This window comes from Chrysemys picta, chromosome 5 (genome assembly GCF_011386835.1).
Source record: "Chrysemys picta bellii isolate R12L10 chromosome 5, ASM1138683v2, whole genome shotgun sequence".
Lineage (NCBI taxonomy): Eukaryota > Metazoa > Chordata > Testudines > Emydidae > Chrysemys > Chrysemys picta.
In genome coordinates, this window is record NC_088795.1 from 137,348,207 (window position 1) to 137,370,358 (window position 22,152).

Consider the following 22,152-nt stretch of genomic DNA (forward strand, 5'->3'; position numbering starts at 1 on the left):
ATTTCTCCCACTCCTCTCCCTTATTGTTTCCCTTGTTTTTCCACACTCAGCTTCTTACCTTCTGTGGTGGTGTTTCCTCACCTACCTTGTGAACTAATTTGGGAAGGGACTGCTTAATAACTGCTCCTTGATCGGAATTCCTAGACATTACTGGATTTTTTAAGTGAAACAGTCCATCCCCTCCCTCCTCCTTATCTTAAATCCCACACTTTTCAAGAATATTTCCTGCCTCCGCCTCTCTAGTAATCTCTCCACTCAATGCGCGTTCCTAAATTATTGTTCATTGTTTTACCATGTATGTCCTATCGAATTTAGATTGCAAGTCCTTTGGGACAAGTAGCTTGGCTTAATTTGTTAGTTCAGACTCCATGTTGCAAAGTATCTAGGAGGTATTTTTTTAAGAAGGCTGCCTCCTGCAGTTTTGATCATTGCAGCAACATGTTTCATGTTTAAACTTTCTGCCAATACTTACAATGTGCTAATTTTCTTTTGAAACTACTGTTTTCAGTTCTTAAATTGTGGTGAATTCATTTAAAATGTGATAATTTCAAATTGTGGCTTGTGTGATAAGCTAGCAGACAGAGTAGTTCTATGTCATTTCTTTGCAACTTAAACATTTTTAGCCATTTTTCTTTATTCATATCTAATGATGTGTATTGCTCAGATTGGCCTTTTTGTTTTCTAGTTTGAATAGCACAATGAATATTCCTAGTACACAAGTTCTGTTGTACTAGCTCATTCTCATCTTTGTCATGTTCTGCATGATCAAGTCTGTCTAGTACAAAGCTTTTTAAAAAAGCTGTAGAAATCTACAGTAGATGATACTACTTAATTTTTTTTAAAAAATATTGCTCCTGAGGTCCTTAATTCAAATTTGCCCTGTGTTTCTGGCTCTCCTACCCGCTCTCCTTGCCTTTTTAAGCTGGACTCTGAGCATATAAATGCTCTTTTGTGCTAGAGATAGCTGTGTTCTTGCCAATGCTGAAATCTGGCTTTTTTCCCCTGGTTGCTCCACCTCTCTCCAAAACCACTTCAGTTAGTTTTTAAAGTATATTGGTGTAGGATGTCTTTTTTTCCTCCCCTACTTTTAGAAAATAATCATTTAAAATCCTTTCAGAATTAAAACTGCAAAATGTAGAGGGCCTTTTTTAAAAAAGTTACAGAAATCTGTTTCTGGGTTAGCTCTGTCTGAATAACTTCCATTTTATGAAAGCCACGTTGTGGAGTTCATTTAAAAACTTAGTTTGCCAAGCTTCCTTTGAAAACACAGGTAAGTTCTTGTTGAAAAATGTCTTGGTATTCTTCTCTATTTGCCCTCTAGTTCTTCGCTGTTAGTAGATTTAGTTTGGCTTAATCATATTAAGCCTATGAGCATTGTATAAGGCATACTATTGACCTTTCCACTTCAGTCTATTCTGTCTTGAATGTGCTGTATTAAGTAATCCTTACCAGAAGCAGGACAGACAATGTACCTCTAAAAATATCATTCTTTTTGGAATGGTCATGTGAAAGTGGTATGATGTAGCTAACGTTTTATTTTACCTGTAATCCTTGTCTTTTATGACAGTTTATAAAACTGTTGCTCTATTTGTACAGGAAAATAATCTCTTGGATTATAAAAATAATACAGTTTTAGAATATCACAACTAAGGAGGAAGGAAATTCAACGTAGGAACTTGCAGTGGAATTTTACTGATTATTTGAATTGAAAACAGTGTTTTCCCTCTCAGTTTACATTTGTGAAACTAAAATACAGTATCTGACAAGCACCTAATGGAGAGAACGTGAAATCCTCTTTGATACTTGTGTAAACATCAGCAGTATTAAACTGACGTGCATTTACTTTGAACAAACTCCAGTAAATGAACTTCTCTTCAAAATTTCTAGTAGATCAAACATTTAGATGCTAGTATAGCTAATTTGAAACCGATTTTAACAGCTTTAAGTTTTCTAATAAAGTAAGAGGCTAGGCAGGCAAGCGTATTTTGCAAATCTAGTATTTATGGTATTTTTACCACTCAAAATAAATATATACGTTGTTTTCTTGTGTCATGATTCTTGTACTGAGGCCATTGGGAGTACACAAATTCTAAAGTCTGGCTCTTTTTTCCTCTGTATATAACAAGTTAACATGGTCCCTGGAGATATAGTTTGTAACCATATCATTGACCATCAGTTTGGTTCATTTCTCTCTCCTGTGTTGGATTGAGTTCTCTTTACTGAATGACCTGACTGTTAAATTATTCATAGATTCCAAAGCCAGAAGGGACCATTGTGATCAATTAGTCTACCTCTTCTATAACACAGGCCATAGAATGTCCCTAAAATAATTCCTAGGGCTGATTTTTTAGAAAAACATCCAGTCTCGATTTAAAAATGGCTCTGATGGAGACTCCACTGCTACCCACGGTAGATTGTGCCTTTATACTTGCTATCCTGAATTTGTGTAGCTTCCGTTTCCAGCCATTAGATCATGTTACACCTTTCTCTGCTAGATTGAGGAGCTCATTATAAAATGTTTGTTCTCCATGTACATACTGAAAGACTGTAATCTAGTCACCCGTTAACCTCCTTTTATTAAGATAAATAAATTGTGGTCCTTGAGTCTATCACTATAAGGTATGTATTCTCTTGGCTCTTCTCTGAACCCTCTCTAATTTATTAGCATCCTTATGAACCACATGTTCCAAAGAGCAAGGAAGGCATAGCGACTTTTACAACCTCTTGCATATGAAGTATATTAAATATTCCTTTGCAGAATCTCACTATATGCTCACTACGTGCCATTGGCTTGAAGAACTCCATCCCAACCACGTGAGGCTTAAGAAAACTTCCGTGGTAGAAGTGGCCATCACAGCATAATATTTCAGGGTAGAGCATCATGTTGCAATTGGACAGTTTAGGTTTTGAGGACCTGAAATATGGGGTGACCAGTGGGACGGCTTCAGTTCACTTAAGTTGCAAAGCAACTTTGGCGGCCCCTTACATTAAAAAAAAAAAAGTTGCCATACTGTAGAATACTATATTCTCATGGGGCCCGGGGCCTGGGGCAAATTGCCCCACTTGGCCCCCCCTCTGGGTGGCCCTGGATTTAATTACTACCATGGAGGGGGAAAGGGGATTGGGGAGTGGAGTATAGATGAAATTGTTTCTGCTGTTGATATCTGCATATCCCCAACCTCTGAAATGGTTTTTGTGTGAAGTTCAATCTTGTTTTTTTTTTTTTGTATTTCTCCAGCACATTTATTTCAGAAACTAAGCCCTATATAGTGTATTCTATATAGAGCTTTGACGCTTCCTACTTGCGGATATTTTAAATCACCTGCATAGCATGTGTCCCACTTTCTGGGGTTCTCATAAGCCAAGCATTTTAGGTATTTAAAAGGTGCTTCCCATCATGGTATCAAAGTATTTTGTGAATCCATTTAATATATCGAATCACTTACAAACTTATTTAGTGAAATAAATGAATATGGAGCATGAAGATGGAAATCATCCACCTTTGTGAAATTGATAGTTGGCTTATGATTAAAGGCTGAAAACTCAAGCATAGAAATTGTAACAAATGGCAAAATTGAAAATTTAGTTCGGCCTGTAACACATCCTAAATAAATCCATTTTTTAATTTATGTAAAGTATTCTTTTCATTGATAATCTAGATGAGGGCAGCTTATCCATTCATATAAATGTACACATTTAAGTTACACAGCACACCAATTACTCTTGAAATGAAAGCATTTTGTAAGGAGTATGTGTCAGTGGGACTGAAAGTGAAATTGGCACATTGGAACAGTTTGGGACTTGCATTCTATTTCATTATAAATGGAATTTCTTATTAGTGGATTCTATTGTACATAGCTTTTTATGTTTCCTCCAGTTTCTTATCAAATTTGGTCAAGATGGTTGTATCTTGTAGAAAGATGAACATATCACTTTTCCAAATCAAATAGTAATGAAATGAAACCTTAGAACATATAAGTATGGGAGTACTGTTCTTCTCTAAAAAGTGGTTATATAAAATGGCACCTCATGTAACAAATCTGCTTCCTTTGTTTATGGAGTCATAGCTACAGTAGAACCTCAGAGTTATGAATACTAGAGTTGCGACCTGACTGGTCAACCACATGCCTCATTTGGAACCAGAAGTACGCAATCAGGCAGCAGCAGAGACCCCCTCCCACTCCCCGAGAAAGAGCAAGTACAGTGCTGTGTTAAACGTAAACTACTACAAAATAAAGGGAAAGTTTAAAAAAACAAAAAAAAAACAGATTTGACAAAGTAAGGAAACTGCTTCTGTGCTTGTTTCATTTAAATTAAGATGGTTAAAAGCAGCATTTTTCTTCTACATGGTATAGTTTCAAAGCAGTAATAAGTCAATGTTCAGTTGAAAACTTTTGAAAGAACAACTATAACATTTTGTTCAGAGTTACGAACATTTCAGAGTTACAAACAGCCTCCATTTCCAAGGTGTTCGTAACTCTGAGGTGCTACTGTACTTATTTTTCATGCCTTTTTTACTGCTTTTTTTCTCCTGTTAATCATTCAGTGCCAGCACAGTTAAGAAGGAATGAACTGGATTCTATATATTGCTGTGCATCAAGAGAATTAATTGCCGGTCAGTTTAATGAATGCACGTGCAATCCCATTGAAGGTGTTTGAGTTGCACAATTGTCACTGAATGTCTCTTTTGATTCCAAAACATATACTCTTCGTTGTGTGCAAGAAGCAAGAATTGAAATTGACTCTGAATGCACAAAGTTTGCAGAGCTGGGAGCTAGATATGGCACTCGATATGGCATTCTGAAGACACAGCACACATGGAACACTAAGATACCATTGTTAGTCAAATTTCAGAGTACATCTCTAATTTAAGATAAATTAAGATACTTCCAAAGAATGGACTTCTTATTGAATACAGCAGGCACATCTCCTGCTATACTCAATTCAGCTATTTGGAAGTGAAATATTAACCAATATTTTGCAAATTGCCATAAATTTATATTACTAGTAGAGGTTAAACCCTCATACAATGTAAGGGACATTCATTATCATGTTATCACTAACATAATATGTCTGGAGTTCTTAGGACTATTCAAGCAAAATGCTTAAACATTAAATTCTTGTTTCAAAACCAAAGAAAGGTTAAACCATTACTAAAGCAGGTTTGAGTTACGTTTCCTTCCTTATGATACTTGGTTCTTTGTGCTGCTGTTTTCACCAATTCTGTCACTGTTAAATCAGGTGACCATCATTAGTATGAATTGGCATAGCCATTTCAATTAGACTTAAATTTTACATGCAATACAGTGTTTAGTATGGCTTGGGAAGCATTTGTGAGAATGCGGAGTCAGAACATTTCAGCAAAACAAACATTGAGATGCAGTTACCCTCTGACAGGTGGTTAGCAGTAGGCTGTAGCATAAGAATGGAACTTGGTGAATGTGTAATATTGGATTTATAGTTCCTTTTTTTATTTTAAGCTTTCTCTTTCTTTAAGGGTACATGTATCCAGTACAGAAAGCCCACCTAGAGTGTTATCTCTCTAAGGAGCTTTACAGACTAACTACAAAGCTTGTTTTGTAATGCATCTGGTAGGCTTTAAGGGTAAAATGGAAATACTACCCTAAATTAAGACTGGATGATAACCGATTCCATGTTCATAAGCAAATTAAATGTGGAGGTTTTGATAACTTTCCTGAAAGGCCTTCAGTGTGTTGACTGTGTATGCTTACTATGCTCCCTGCATTAGGGATGGATAAAGGTGATGGAGTAAAGCCAGTGTGAGATATGTACACCCCACCCCCTCACACTCTTCATTGTCAGACTCTGACAGCAGTAGAATATTCAAGTCTCTTGTTAATGATGGTTCATGGTGTCTCTTTCCTTTGGATAAATATAATTGCATATGCCTAGGAGCCCATCACACTACATCTTTTCCTGACCATGATGGGATACTTGCTTTAAACTGAACAATGAAAGATAAATCAGTTTGTTTTAATCTTGTGAAATTTACTGTTGAATGTAATTACTTTCAGTGATATGCAATTACATGCTGATTTCCAGAACAGGCAAACTGACATCTCCTGTTGGGTATGGGGAGATTTGAAACAGAACAGTTAAATGATACTTTAAAACATGAAACAGCTGTTTCCTTTCTAGCTGCTCTTTCTTTCTTATTTTTGGCCTCAATTGGTGACATTTTTCTCCCTTTTTAGAAGTTCTTCCCTTTAACATTAGGGAGCATTTTTGCAAGCAGCTTTCTAAATCCTTGAAAATTAGGAATTGTTTTAGAAGACAGTCCACCATTTTCAGGAGGTGTTGCAACTTTTAGGACTTGCCACCTAAGGTAATGACTTTCCGATGATAGGTGATTTCAGCATGAGTAGCTTTCTTTCTCAAGGTTGCTGATGTTTTATGGTAGAACAGTAGTATGGCATGTATTTCTGTGTAATCCATATATTATGGTGGGGTTTTTGCACTTGGAGTGAACTGCGACTTTAAAGCCATTTCAGATAAGTTGGGCTTTGTGATGGTACCACAGCCCTATGTTGTTGAAATCAGTTTTTGTTTGAGGAACAATGTAGTATTATCTATAATGGTTTTAGGATGTCTCTGTAGTTATGGCAATGTATAAAGTGTTTTGATAATGAAGAAATGGTTTTTCTTGAAGCCAGAAAATGTTACCTTTAGAAGTGAATTAATCTATTATTCTTTTTGTAGTTCTGCCTCTTGGGTCATTAAGTTGTGTTAAATGGTTTCACAGTCTTAAACAGATGCTTCAATCTTTTCATTCTCCAGTTTTATTATAATACATTCGTACAGCATTGTAAACTGCAGGATGAAAGAGATGTAGGGTGAGAAATTTACTGATGACTAGATGGGGTTACTTGAAGAGCTGGGTTTCCATTTGGGATATGGGGAGATGGGGGATGGTGATTGTTTTACAAAAACAAATTGTACCTCTTCAAATGTAAAACTCCAGGTCCCAAATGGCTAATACCTAACAGAGAGATCCAAGAAAGGGAGTTACTTAAATTTAAATACATCTCTACCCCGATATAACGCGACCCGATATAGCACGAATTCGGATATTACGCGGTAAAGCAGCGCTCCGGGGGGCGGGGCTGCATGCTCCGGCAGATCAAAGCAAGTTCGATATAACGCGGTTTCACCTATAACGCGGTAAGATTTTTTTGGCTCCCGAGGACAGCGTTATATCTAGGTAAAGGTGTATATGCTCCAACAATAAGGCAGCTCCCTTCTCCATTGAAATGAGAAGTCTGCTATCTCCTTACTTGAAATGGTGTTAGGATAGAAGGATATTTACTGGTATGTGATCTGGAACATGCCTGTGTAAGAGATTTGTGGTCCAAGGAGGTACCCAAGCTGGGCCTTCATCATATAAAAGGCAGTGTTGTCTCCTATGAAAAAAAATCTTCATTCTTGAATTGGCTCCCCTTTTTCTAAAATAGCCAGCCTTTGACCTTCGGTGTATGCTGCAAACTCCCATCTATTTTCTCAAGTGTTATGTGACAGCTGAGGGATTTGTGGGTGTTGGGCTTCTTAGAGCAAGAAGGTTTTTTTGGTGGCCTTACGGATTGGTTTAATGTTGGTGTGTGCAGTGTTGTTGCAGCTGTGTTGGTCCCAGGATATTAGAGGGACAAGGAGGGTGAGGTAATATCTTTTTTTGGACAGACTTCTGCTGGTGAAAGAGACAAGCTTTGAGCTACACAGAGGTCTTCTCTGGCACCTGCAGAACAGCTCTGTGTAGCTCGAAAGCTGCTCTCTTTTACCAACAGAAATTGGTCTGATAAAAGATATTACCTCACCCACCTTGTCTCTCTTACGTGGGTGTGGTAAGTTTTACGCTGCTTATATGATGCTTGAATTGCAGGAGACTTACCTGTCTAGGTGTTTATATGCCAGTTGCCATAATTATAATGTCAGTTGCTGTTGTATCTGAATGCGTAAGAGTGTTTTAGTTGCCTGTAACTAAGAATAGATGCTCTCTTAAAATCCCAATTAAAAAGTTAAATTAGTTGTCCTGTAAATATGGAACAGGGTAGAGACTCCCTGCAGAGTATAAAAGGGAAAAAGGCAGGATTTTTAAAATGGATGATATTTGTATTACCATATGACAAAACTGCTCAAGTAGATTTTATTTCATTTTAAAAAAACACATCCTTTTTATTTAATCTTAAATGTTGTGTATAATTATTGCCTACAATCTGCCTCTTTTCCAGAATTCATTAATTTATAGGACCAATAAGAACACATTAAGGTGTTTTCCTATAGACCCATTGCTTCACTAAATGATATGAAAGTATTAGTAAATGTTTTAGATAGCAGGATCAAAATGAGTCATTAATTCGGAATTATCAGTCCATCTTTATATGAGAAAGTTCTCTATGTCACAATAGAAGACAAATATTCCACATAATCTGGGCCTTCAACAACTGGTGGAATGAAAGGGACTGCTGGTTACTGATAATGAGTGTCCTGAAGTCGTTTAAATGGCTTGCTTATTTTGCCTGCTAGAAAAGTGAAATTTAGTTCCAGCTCAACTCTCCTGTAGCATAAACCCAGGGAAAAAATCTACCCAAACAAAGTCCAGCATATGACACACAATCTGGCATAGGAACACTGAATAAATAATGAATTGTCAGATGTTGCTGCTTAATCAGTCTAGTCCTTCGATCAGCTGCTAGATGTGCCTTACTATGGTATGATACACTGCTGGAATAATCCTGTTTCTTTCCAAAGCACATACTTCTTTGCTCTTTCTTTTTATTTAAAAAACAAAACAAAAATACCAGCAGCCTTATACTCAGAAACAACCAACCCTGCAACCAGTATGCACACAATAAAGAGAAAAAGTTTAAAGGGCCCAATTTCATTTTCAAGCTTCCAACAGTTCATTATATAAACAGTGAGCAAACAAATGATTTTTATAATGTTGAAATGGACCTCCATACAGTTCCTTTAATCAGTGTGAAAACTCTGGTTCTCTTATCTTTTTTCCTAGAAATAAGTAGGCTGTTGAGAAATGGTTTTTGATTACAGCTGCTTCATGCAGTAAGATGACACAACAAGCAATCTGAAATGGTGTGCAGCTTTGGTATTGTCTAATGATGAGAAGTGTCGTTACTAGAAAATATTTTTGTTACTGGGCTTTATATAAAACACTTATCACGTCTATAGCGACTTTAATGCTCAGCACTTTACAAATATTAATAAAATCTGTGAGTTTTCGTTATTCATCCCATATACACCTCTACCCCGATATAACGCGACCCGATGTAACACGAATTCGGATATAACGTGGTAAAACAGTGCTCCGGGGCGGGCGGGGCTGCGCACTCCGGTGGATCAAAGCAAGTTCGATATAACGCTGTTTCACCTATAACGTGGTAAGATTTTTTGGCTGCCGAGGAGAGTGTTATATTGGGGGTAGAGGTGTATATTGATAGAAATCGCTTTTAGGTCCCTGTAACCTGTAGATAGCCAAGACTTTATTAGGCCATCCATTCCATCGCCTATCAGTGCAGGATTGTTTTCTGTTGTGCATATTTCTAGAGTTTTGTCCGGTTTGAATTGATACAAGTAATGAGGCTATCACCTCTCTTCTGGCAACTATTCCACAGCTTAAACCAAAACCAAAACAAAAAGTGACATGAATACTGATCTTTGTCAATCCCTAGTTTCATTTTCTTCTTGTTTCCTGGTCAGTTTACAGGCACCTTTTGTTTAACATGTCTGTAAAGTACCTACTCTCTGTTAAGCTCATTAAGAACAGGAGTACTTGTGGCACCTTAGAGACTAACAAATTTATTAGAGCATAAGCTTTCGTGGACTATAGCCCACTTCTTCGGATGCATATAGAGTGAAACATATATTGAGGAGATATATATACACACATACGGAGAGCATAAACAGGTGGGAGTTGTCTTACCAACTCTGAGAGGCCAATTAAGTAAGAGAAAAAAAACTTAGCCCAGTACAGACAGTTTGATAAGAAGTGTGAGAATACTTATAAGGGGAGATAGATTCAATGTTTGTAATGGCTCAGCCATTCCCAGTCCTTATTCAATCCTGAGTTGATTGTGTCTAGTTTGCATATCAATTCCAGCTCAGCAGTCTCTCGTTGGAGTCTGTTTTTGAAGTTTTTCTGTTGTAATATAGCCACCCGCAGGTCTGTCACTGAATGACCAGACAGGTTAAAGTGTTCTCCCACTGGTTTTTGAGTATTATGATTCCTGATGTCAGATTTGTGTCCATTAATTCTTTTGCGTAGAGACTGTCCGGTTTGGCCAATGTACATGGCAGAGGGGCATTGCTGGCACATGATGGCATATATCACATTGGTAGATGTGCAGGTGAACGAGCCCCTGATGGTATGGCTGATGTGATTAGGTCCTATGATGATGTCACTTGAATAGATATGTGGACAGAGTTGGCATCGGGGTTTGTTACAAGGATAGGTTCCTGGGTCAGTGGTTTTGTTCAGTGATGTGTGGTTGCTGGTGAGTATTTGCTTTAGGTTGGGGGGTTGTCTGTAAGCGAGGACAGGTCTGTCTCCCAAGATCTGTGAGAGTAAAGGATCATCTTTCAGGATAGGTTGTAGATCTCTGATGATGCTGGAGAGGTTTTAGTTGGGGGCTGAAGGTGACAGCTAGTGGTGTTCTGTTATTTTCTTTGTTGGGCCTGTCTTGTAGGAGGTGACTTCTGGGTACTCGTCTGGCTCTGTCAATCTGTTTTTTCACTTCAGCAGGTGGGTATTGTAGTTTTAAGAATGCTTGATAGAGATCTTGTAGGTGCTTGTCTCTATCTGAGGGATTGGAGCAAATGCAGTTATATCTTAGAGCTTGGCTGTAGACAATGGATCGTGTGGTGTGTCCTGGATGGAAGCTGGAGGCATGTAGGTAAGTGTAGCGGTCAGTAGGTTTCCGGTATAGGGTGGTATTTATGTGACCATCGCTTATTAGCACAGTAGTGTCCAGGAAATGGACCGCTTGTGTGGATTGATCTAGGCTGAGGTTGATGGTGGGATGGAAATTATTGAAATCATGGTGAAATTCCTCAAGGGCTTCTTTTCCATGGGTCCAGATGATGAAGATGTCATCAATGTAGCGCAAGTAGAGTAGGGGCGTTAGGGGACGAGAGCTAAGGAAGCGTTGTTCTAAGTCAGCCATAAAAATGTTGGCATATTGTGGGGCCATGCGGGTACCCATAGCAGTGCCGCTGACTTGAAGGTATATATTGTCCCCAAATGTGAAATAGTTGTGGGTGAGGACAAAATCACAAAGTTAAGCTCATTGTTTTCCTAGGTTTTAGGGGACGGAGAATGTTTGGGAGCTGGCCTGCACTACAAATGTTGACAGTATTTGAATCCTTCACAATGAATTGATATGTTGATGAACACAATTTGTCTTGGTTTACATTGACTTGCAAAGTCCTGGTCAGCATGCGGTCAACTAGTTTGATTCTTTACAAACATGCTCAAACAGCAATATTTTATAGTGAATACTAACATTGAGTGATAACTGCGAAAGGCGGGACTTTTTCAATGGTAATGGTTTAGTTTGTGTGTTTTTGTGTAATATAATTGGCTGTTGGATTTGTTCTTGTTCTGTTGTTAAAGGGTGTCTAGTCTCTGGCATAGTTACTCTTATATTAATTTATAAAACAAAATCAAATTAAAATAAATAAATGTAAACTATCGTTACATGTAGGATAGAGTCTTGGGGTACAAAGACACTGGCAGTAGTAGCAATGTCCACTTAGCATCTGCAAAGTTGCCCTAAACTCCAGATGACATTCTAAATAACTTTTTTCCTGCCTTTGTGGTATGGAGAGACTGGCCTGTGGTTTACCAGGAAAGGTAATTTTTGTGCTGTTTGTAGCTGAGATTTGTCTCCTACAGCTAGACTCCATTAGCAGTACCCATTTCCCTTGCAAGAAGCTTGCCAACTGACAGACTTTCAGGCTAATGCATTAGTTTAATATCCCAGCTGCCAAGCTCAAGATAACTCAAAACAGCTTTGCAGCATAAACACATCTGAGGTCTAGTATAAGGGTTGATATTGTAAAGGTTTTTCAGGAAGTCTCATAGTTTGAACTCAAATGCTTTTAAACCTAGCTGTGGAAAATGTGATTTTTTTTTTAAATCAAATGTTTTTTTTTTCCTTTTTAGTTTCAGATGAATTCCACATCCTGTAGCAAATTCCTAACTTAGGTTTTGAATAACGAATGATATGTTTTTACAAAGTTTTTTTTTTTTGTAGTCTAGTCTGTCTTATCTTTTCTGAAAGCAATATACCATGAAACATTTGTTTTTATAATGTGCTGAGAAGAAATACTAAGCATTTAAACTGTAAAATTAAAACACACGGTCATTCCAGAAATAGAGATCGGACCTGAGGCAACTTTATTCAGCATTGATGCAATCTTCAGAATTAGACACAATTGGATAAAAAAGGATGGATAGTGAAGACAATAGGATCGTCGTAGTGTCAGGACATAGCCAAAAAGAGGACCAGTTCAGAGGCAAACTGCTTTGGCCAGGAAGACCTTGCCAGCATCTCTTGATTATGCTTTATTAGTCCCCTATCCCCTTTCGTTGAGCTCAGGATAAAGTGTGCTTATGTGAACAATACAAGGATTTCGGGGGAGGATGCAAAGTTGGTGATAGAGTGCTTGGGCCACTAGAAATAAATAAAATCTGGAGATTATTTCAATTTGGTAGTTTTGTTCCCTACAGCATTAAAACAAGGCAAATACAAAGGTTTTAGGACCTTTCCCTTTTTATAGTCTGAGCAAGTAGACATATCTATAGTTAAATTTGCTTAACACCCTAAGCCTTTGTTTTCAGCTGATGATAACATTGCCAAACTAAACCAGTTGAGATGAAATTTTCCATGCTGGCCCTCTGCTTTAGGCTGAAATATTATGTAAAGTTTCAACAAAACCAGTTCAGCTGTTTCCAGGATCCACGTGAGCGGGAAAATTTCCTAGTTTTTCCTATTGTATTTTTGGAAAGCTGAAGTGCCTCCATGTGTTCGGGATTGAAATTTGCCAAAGGAGTAGTCCTGTGGTCATGCTGTCGACATGAAAATGCACCCACGTGTTCGAGTTACAAACTCCTGACAAATACCAATCGCACAGGTTCATTTGAATTTCTTAGACTTGCTCCTGCAAGCTCTGAACATTCTATCTCCATTGAGTGTGCGCTAGGAAATTACGTAGAGAGGACTGCTTAAGGCTACAAACGTTTTTTAAAAATGCCAGAAGTAAAGTTGCCAACGCAACTTTAATTCAGACTTCTTGCATGTATGCATTATAGTTGTCTTTAGTTACATGACTACATTCTGTTTTCTCTACAAGACACTTATCTCATTCAGTGTGCAGGCAGGCTGGAAAGTGAATAAGGCAAAAGGCTGTGAGAAGAGCTGGTTTCTCTCTCTTGCTGAGCCACACATTTTGTACATGATGTTTGGCAGTGTGCTATCGTGTGTATATATAAGGGACCTGAATTAAGGTTCCTCTACCAATTATGAGCCTTTGCATGATATTGCTTGCTTGTGCACTTTCATCTAGATGGGCATCACTATTCTGCACCTGGCTATCTATTGAGTGGACCCTGCCAGTCTGATAGATTTGTGTGGAAGTTCTTTGACACACAGAAATGGGGGGGGGGGGAACTAGATCTTAAGTACTCTTTGTAATTTAAAGAAAACTATTCCCACTTTTTGCTCTGCACAGCAATCTGAAAGCTCACAGGGAGAGACAAAAATATATATAAATGGTATTTCTGAGCCAACTGCTGACTGCAGCCAGTTAGCTGAAAAGTGACAATTTGTGACTACTGCAGTAAGGCAGCCCAGTGGTAGAATGTAAATCAATTTTCATCTCAGCTGAACATCAGAAGTAAGCTGGTTCTTGTATTTGCACCATATTTTACATTTGTGCCATAAAGTTGTGGGGCTCAGCTAGTAAGGTAAGGCAAGCAGGAAATAAATCAATCCTCTCTTGCATTGGTCTCCCACACTGATGTAACAAGTGATGCCATTTTTCAACAGCATAGCCCTTAACAATAGGTCAGAAAATCCAATTTGAATGGAAGCTTTATTTTGACCATTTATTCATAGTGAGAAGTAAGTATTACTGTGGGAAACTCTCGGTTTGGTGCAAGCTGTTTTTCTACAAAATTATAAAGCTGCATATAGAGGAGGAGGGATAGAAAATTATTTTTGGAGGTTTAAATGAATGATGGCTGATTCTTTTAATATGAGATTAATCCTTAGACCAACAAGGCATGTGCCCAAAGCCTCTCTATCTATTATCTTCCCCTCCTCTAAATGCCAGATGAATCAATGTTGCAACTATTCATCTGATACCCTTTCTCATTGCATTATTCAGATTTGTCAACTTTCTCAGATGATTAAATAACTTCCACACTGTAACCCCCGTATACAGACTCAATAACATCCCAGGCTGCCCCTCATAGCCACAAAAGTAACTCATTTAGTCTACTTGAAATCCCTCCTTCAAACTCTTTTTTTCCCCTTTGGATACACCTGCAAAAAGCTTGACAACAATTAGGCTGCTGGTGTGCTGAGACCAGTGCTCATCATACTGGCCAACACTGTCTCCTTTCCTTGTGCTCTCTTGTCTGCCTGTCTCCATCTGTTATCGCAAGTCTGATATTTACGTTGTAAGCTCTGCGGGACAGAGCTGTCTTGTTCTGTGTCTGTACTGCACATAGCACAATGAGAGCCATGTCTAGGGTTCTCAGGTGCTATGGTAATCAAACAATCAATAGTTGATTATCGAGCACATTACACATGTGTGCTGTATAGTGCATGACCTTCCTATTTCCTTCTTTGTTCCCTTTAAAATGTTAGTATTTAATGTAAAGATCATATGCGGTTAGAGTCTTGACTTGCTCAACAGTTGCAACAAGATGAAGCAGCCCTATTAACATTTCTTAGATTTAAAGTCAGATACTGGTTACAGAATTTGGGTGAAAACACCAACTCCGGAATTTACTCTTTTCATTGGACTGCTAGAACTAGTGTTGATTTGACCATTAGGGCAGTGTTGGGGGGGCGGGGGGGTTGCTTTTTTGGAGCTGCAGAACACTTAACCTATCAGCCCTGTAGAGTGGCTGCTTCCTTGTGCTTTGCAAACATGGGGATAGCATGATCAACATCAAGCTCTGCTGTTGAGACTGACCACTGCATTAAGGGCCTTTTCTGAGGTGCTGGCCACTGGCTAGTATGTAACTAGTATAAAACTCAGACTTGGTCTGCATTCAAAAGTTAGGTCGACCTAGTTATGTTGATCAGGGGTGTGAAATACATGCCTCTGACTGACATAGCTAGGCACAATTCCCAACTTCACACGGTAAATAAGCACCCCAACTTTCACAATAAGCCAAAAATCAAGCTAATCCCATTTCAAAATAAGCCAGTCCCTAAGAACCCCAACACTCTATGTGACTAGATCCCCCCCCGGCATGCAGTCTGGGACTATGGTGGGCCCGCTTTGCACCCCTGCTTGCTGGGAGCCAATCAAAACAAAAGGAACAAGCTACAAGCAACATGCTACAAGCCAAAAACTAGCTAACAAGCAACTCACAAGCCAATTAAGCCAAAAAAGCCCAATTTCTACATTTTTTTCCCACAGGTTTGGCATGTCTGTAGCTAGGTCAACATCTAGTGCAGATGCAGCTATGAGTATTTCTACACTGCAAAAAAAACACAAAAACTCTGCGGCAGTAAATCTGTGAGCCCAGGTCAACTGACTTGGGCTCAGCCTACTGTACTAAAAATAGCAGTGTAGACATTCCACTCAGGCTGGAGCTTGAACTCTGAGACCCTCCCCTTTTGCTGGGTCTCAGAGCTCAATCTTCAGCCCAAGTGTGAATATCTACACTGCTGTGTTTAGCCTCCTAGCACAAGTCCAAGTCAATTGACCCGGGAGCTGAGACTTGCTGCCGTGGGGGGGGAGGGGTGTTTTGCAGTGTAGATGTACCCTCTGTTGATGGGAGAACCCATTGACTTGGCTAACTTTGGGAAGATGATGTTCCTACACAGGTGGAAAAAGATGGAAAAATCCCCTACATCGGTGTCGGCTGTATCTATATTACAAGGTTATGCCTGCATAGCTATGGTGACATAGCTATGCCAATGTAGTCTCTGTAGTGTCGACTTACCTTTGCACTAGTATATGTAGGAGCTCAGTTGTACAAGATATTGGTTTATCAGTCTTCATCCAAGGTATATGGTTCAAGCCATTACAAGAGGAATAGCTCAGTGCACATATAATATGACTGCTTCCAGGCCCAGGAATTCACAGTAGCCTGTGAACTCGCTTTAGCATGAGAACACCCCAGCTATTTTTGGTGTCTTGCAGAAAGCTGAATTTGAAGTTTCCAGAGTTATCTGGTGCTGCCTCACATGATTAAAACCAAGAATTAATCAAAGGACTCTCACAGCCACTGTCACCCTAACATCTTATTGCCTCACAATCCTTACTGTATTATTTACCCTTACAGCACCCCTGTGAGGTAAGGAATTCCCTTTTTTTTTAACATGGGGATTGAGGCACATAGTCTAAGTGACTTGGTCACACAGGAAGTCTGTGGCAGAGCAGGGAATTGGACCTGTCTCCCCATAGTCCCAGGCTAGAGTCCTAACTATTGGATCATTCATCCTCTCTGCTGGAGAAAGGTCAGGAGATGCATTCTGAATCTCGAGTACTGGGAAATGCTGACCAAAAATTCTGAGACACAGTGCCAGAAATCATGTGTATACAAGGCAATGGTTCTGAGCAGTCATGGTTGTCTAAATCTGTAAGGAGGAGCCAGAATGAAAGAGAACCAAGAGATGAACCTTCTAATAGTATGGCCAGAAGAACACACTGCTAATGTTTCTGCAGTTTTTGCATACTCGGAAATGTGAACATTACAGATTGGCAAATCAGAACTCTGATCTTTACAGGAGAGCACAAAACTTCCTCAGAAGGTTCCACTGAGCTTTGGAAGTTTGGCCTCTTAGGGTATGTGTACTCAGCAAAGAAGAACCTGTGACAGCAGACTCGGGCTTGCGGGCTCAAGCTGCAAGGCCGTTTCATTGCAGTGTAGGCTTCCAAGCTCGGGCTGGGGCTTCGCGTTCTGCACATGATTTCTCTTGAGTCCAAGTTGGCTGGCAAGGGGGAGTTGCAAGTTTTTCTTTGCTGTGTAGACATACCCTTTTATTCAGATACACGCACTTTTTGGTGCTATTTTCTATCCTCTACATCTGTTTCAGTAAAGAGGAACTTGAAGAAATTATCAAGAAAGATTTTTTCCCTTTCCCTATTTGCTATCAGTTGTTGACAGTATACTGTGAATGTGTTATACTTTTAAAGCACATAATTGGGCAAAAGGCACAGGTTTTAGCTGTGTTTTAAGAAGCATTGCAACGAGTAACAGTCATAGCATCTTGAGAGGAAGAATATCGTTACCTGCTTTCCCTACCAAAAGCTGTAAAGGGCCAAAATTAATACTTTAAATAACTGAAGAATACTTAAAAATGTTTAGCTGATAAGCTGACAAAAATGCAGGCACTTAAAATTCTGGCCATGGCTTCTTGTTACTGTTGTTTGCACTCTCCAAAGTCAAACTGAATTCATGCTTCATAAAAATGGCAGAAAATCGAGCTATGGGGGAGGAAATAAACATAGATGTACGTAAATGCCACATGTAGCTTATTTGCTGTTCGGATGCTTGTTTTATCTGTTCGGAAACCCTGAGACTTGGAAACCCTGCCAATCTTATTAGCCTTCTGTTCTGTCATTTTTTTATTGATTTGTTTTGGCACTCCGGTTTTGTCTAAATATAAATTAAGGTAGCCTGAATCTCTGTTCGGACCGCTGCACTTTTCAAAATACCATGTTGTCCCATAGACTTAGAAAATGTACAGTATGTAGTGTTCTTACAGTTAATAGATTACGGTTTCTGACAGGACAAGCTTTCTTGCTTGTTTAAATAAATCTTTTGACTTTTCAGTGAATTCAAAACTTTAGTACCCTGTTTCCTGTTTGTGTTTGTTCTCCAGTTCATTTTATCCTTTTGCATATGTTAACTGAGCTGTATTTTGTACTAAAAGACGGCCTCCTGTTCAAAATATCCTTGCTAGCTTCACTTTCTGTTGTCAGCCCGAATCTGAGAGGACCGAGAATAGAAGGGCTCTAATGGTTCAAATTGCATATGCTTTACAAATTGCTGGGTGTGGGCAAAAACCTAAATTTGGCATGTCCATAGTTTGGCATGTCCATAGTTCATAGTGGAAGACAAGGTGGAAAAGGCAACATGATTCATGTGTTGTGAATGAATGCATGGGAAGGCTGAGTTGGGCTTCAAGACATCAAAAATGCTGCATATTCTAATAGGAAAATTGAAATAGTTAAGTATCTTTTAAAAAAAACTTTCAGAAATATAAAACTATTAATACATTATATTAAATGAAATGCTAGCACCCTATTACAGCTCTTTTAGAATTGCAATTAATGTAAGTAATTTATTCTTTTATAATTATACCCTTTCCATTTTCCTTGTAATGGCAGTTAGGGATAATTAATTTATAACATCCTACAGGAATTATATTGTTCCAATTTGTGTGTAGTTGTTTTCATAAAATGTATGTCAGAATATTAAGTTAAGTACAATATGAGTCACACATTTAAGTACTCTTAATTAATCAATTACTCTTACCGTATTTCTCATGAATGTATTGAACTTTGTCACGTAATTGTGCAGATTCAAGCATTTTTGATGAATTTATAAAAAACAGTTACCTACCTTTCATAACTGTTATTCTTTGAGATGGGTTGCTCAAGTCCATTCCAATCTAGGTGTGTGTGCACCCATGTACGTGGTTATCAGAGATTTTTGCCTTAGTGGTATCCATAGGTTCAGCAGTAGTGCCTCTTTGAGTACCACGCTCATGTGCCGCTGTATCAGGCATTGCCAACCGTACGCCCTCTCAGTTCCTTCTTGCCGGCAACTCTGACAGAAGGGCAGGAGGGCAAGTAATGGAATGGACATGAGCAACACATCTTGAAGAACAACACTTATGAAAGGTAGGTAACCGTTTTTCTTCTTCGAGGGTAACTCACAAGTAGTGCCAAAGGAGGTGGACTCAGAGTTTTCAGTCTTGCAGCTTACAGCACTGCCCTGCCGAAGCCAGCATCGTCCTGGGCCTGCTGGGTAAGTGCATAATGGGACATAAACGTGTGGACAGACAACCAGGTAGCAGCTCTACCGATCTCTTGGATTGGCACCTGAGCCAAGAAGGCCGCAGATGCTGCTTGCGCTCTAGTCAAGTGCGCTTTGACTATTGCCGGTGGAGGCACACTCACGAGCTAGTAACCGTATCGGATGCATGCTGCCAAGTTGGCGCTGTTGACGTCCACACGGCCTTGGGAGCCTAGGCGAGGGGCTGAACTGAGCTTCCGTGCCGGAGGAATCCACTTCCAGTGACCACGGTGGGGGCCATCGACACCTGACTTTGTTTGCCAACTGTCGCCATTGAACGGTGCTCAGAATGAGGGGATTGGTGCAGGCATCGAGGGGATTGGTGCTGCCGCTGGGGGGGCGTGGAGACTCAATGGGGAGCACTCCAACGAGGCAGGTGGCTGGGACCTGCGCTGAGAGGATGACCGGTGGGAGGGTGAACGGTACCAGTAATATGGCGATCTAAGCGATCCACATCGAGATGGCGGGGACCGCGATCGCGGTGCCGATGACCGAGGGCAAGCCTCAGAGGGTCTGGACTGCAACCACAGAGGGTCTGGACTCCTGCGGCGTGGAAGTGGAGAGTGCTTCTTCCTCTCAGGGGATCAGCGACACTCCACTGCCCTCTGAGGGATCTTAGCAGCTGGCTTTCCCTCTTAGGGAGCCTTTGCTGGTTTCTGAGGCACGTGCTGCATCAGTGGTGTGGGTGGAGGCCTTTGCTCTCTCAGCGCCGGGGGAGCCTGTGAAGCCGTCGGTGCCATCAGGGTGTTAGGTCCCATGCTGCTCCAAGGAGTTGGTGGTGGAATTTTCAAGGGGCTAAGGGCCCTGACTAGGGAGGCACAAACATATGGATCCGGAGTGGCCGGGCACCCCGAAGTAGATCCCTTGCCCAATGACCCATGGCTCTTCTTGCCTGGGCACTACGGACAGGGAATGGTGCCAGGCGCACACAGCGCGGCGAGGTACTCAGCAAGTCCTGGCGGGATGGCACAGAAGCCAGACAAAGGGCGGACTGCATGAGGCGAGCCCGTAATCGAATATCCTGCTCCTTCTGCATGTGGGGCCGAAAGGTTTTACAGATTTGGCACTTATCTCCACTGTGTGATTCTCCTAAGCACTTGAGGCAGCTGCTATGGGGGTCACTTACAGGCATAGGCCTGTTACAGTCCACGCAGGGCTTAAACCCAGGAGACCAGAGCATGCCCGGCCTGGGGCAAAGTCCCCGCTGGGACCCTAACTGCTAACTACACTTAACAACTACTTAACACTAACTACTATAAACAAACTATTTACAAGGTCCTAAGGCTCCAAGTCAGTAAGACGAAAACCGCTAGCCCGTGCAATGCAAGGAAAGGCGCTCCGACTAACCACCAAGGGCTGTAAGAAGGAACTGAGAGGGCGTAGGGTCGGTTCGCCTGATCCGTAGGGTCATGGCACTGACCCAGGAGCGCAGCACTCAAGAGGTGCCACTGTCAACCCTACAGATACCACTAAGGCAAAAATATCCAACGACCGTGCACGTGGGTGCGCACACAGCTAGATTGGAATTGACACGAGCAAGCACGTGAAGAAGAGCTTTATTTATAACTTTTATTACTCAAAATTAAATAAGAATGTAAACATAAGCTAAACAAATATGTTTATAATAGTGTTTACAAAGTTTAAATGAACTGATTTCAATTTAGAGATTTTAACTGATGGAGTGAAAAACAATCTCAGTAAATCAGTATTTGGACATAGTTATTCTAGTCTTATTAAACTTATTTTAATTCTCTCCAGTACTGAGGTGCTAATTGTGATACCAGCCCACAACTAAAGAATCTTAGTCTTGTGCAGTGCCTATTTGCATCAATCTAAATCTATAAAATGATCCATGACAGTTAAACTAAAAGTGATTCTAAAGTTAGAAATACCAGCTATTACTTAAATACTGAAATTTCAGTTCAAAATTGCCTTCCTAGAAAGCATTTCATCGCCAAGCCCTTTCCTTATGTGCACTCACAAAATCCACTTAATGATTTACAGCTATTTCAAATGTCTTATGAAATTCACCAGTAGGGGTAACCACATGTCACCTTTAATCTTATTTTACTGTAAGATCTTACTGTAATCAAATGAAAGGTACACTCTTTAATTTTTAGCTTATATCTCATTAAAATCCAGTTTTCATATATCTGAAAAGCAGTTTTATGTGATACTGCAAGTCATTGGGTTTTCAAAAAATGTGATAGTTTGTATGCTTTCTTTCAGCTATCTTCTCACTACAGGGAAACAGATTCTACTAGTAGTGCTATGTTGAACTACTGTGGTGAATTGTCTGGTCTCATTACTCTTAACCATTTATTAATAGTACAAAATTATTCTTAGGCATGTACAGTGACACTAGTTAGTGAAGAACCAGAGGTCATGACTCCATAGTTAAGATTGAGTTCCATTTTGCACATATAACCTCCTTGTTTCACATGGGAAAATACAGTGACTCCTCCCCAAAAGTACGGCACTTACATTTTTAAAGTACAGAATGAATTTTCTAACAATTTATAAGTAGATTTTTTAATTAGTGTGAGTTAACATTAATCAAAAACTGGATCCATTAAGAAATTTTACATATCACTTTTGTTTTTCCTGAATGAGTTTAATAAAAGTATAACACAAACACTTCAACCTTTCCATATAGTTAAAATTAATTAAATCTTGAGTATAGGCTGTATTCAAAGAAATTAGGCTGTACTTGAGCAAAGTTATTAATTGTTGTTATATCTAATTATGATGATGATAGGCTACAGATGGGGTCACGTCAACAGCACAAGGTGTTCTCGACTTGTGAGAAGTAAATTATGGAAATCACCTGAGATTTTTTTACCCTTTTACAA

At 39.7% G+C, this 22,152-nt stretch overlaps 1 protein-coding gene and 1 long non-coding RNA gene across 5 annotated transcripts in view; one reads left to right on the forward strand and one right to left on the reverse strand.

Moving 5' to 3' along the window:
• Positions 1–22,152, forward strand: part of ATRN (attractin) — a 256,101-nt gene that overhangs the window by 151,049 nt on the left and 82,900 nt on the right. The window lies entirely within an intron of this gene.
• Positions 1–22,152, reverse strand: part of LOC135984027 (uncharacterized) — a 52,902-nt gene that overhangs the window by 30,016 nt on the left and 734 nt on the right. The window lies entirely within an intron of this gene.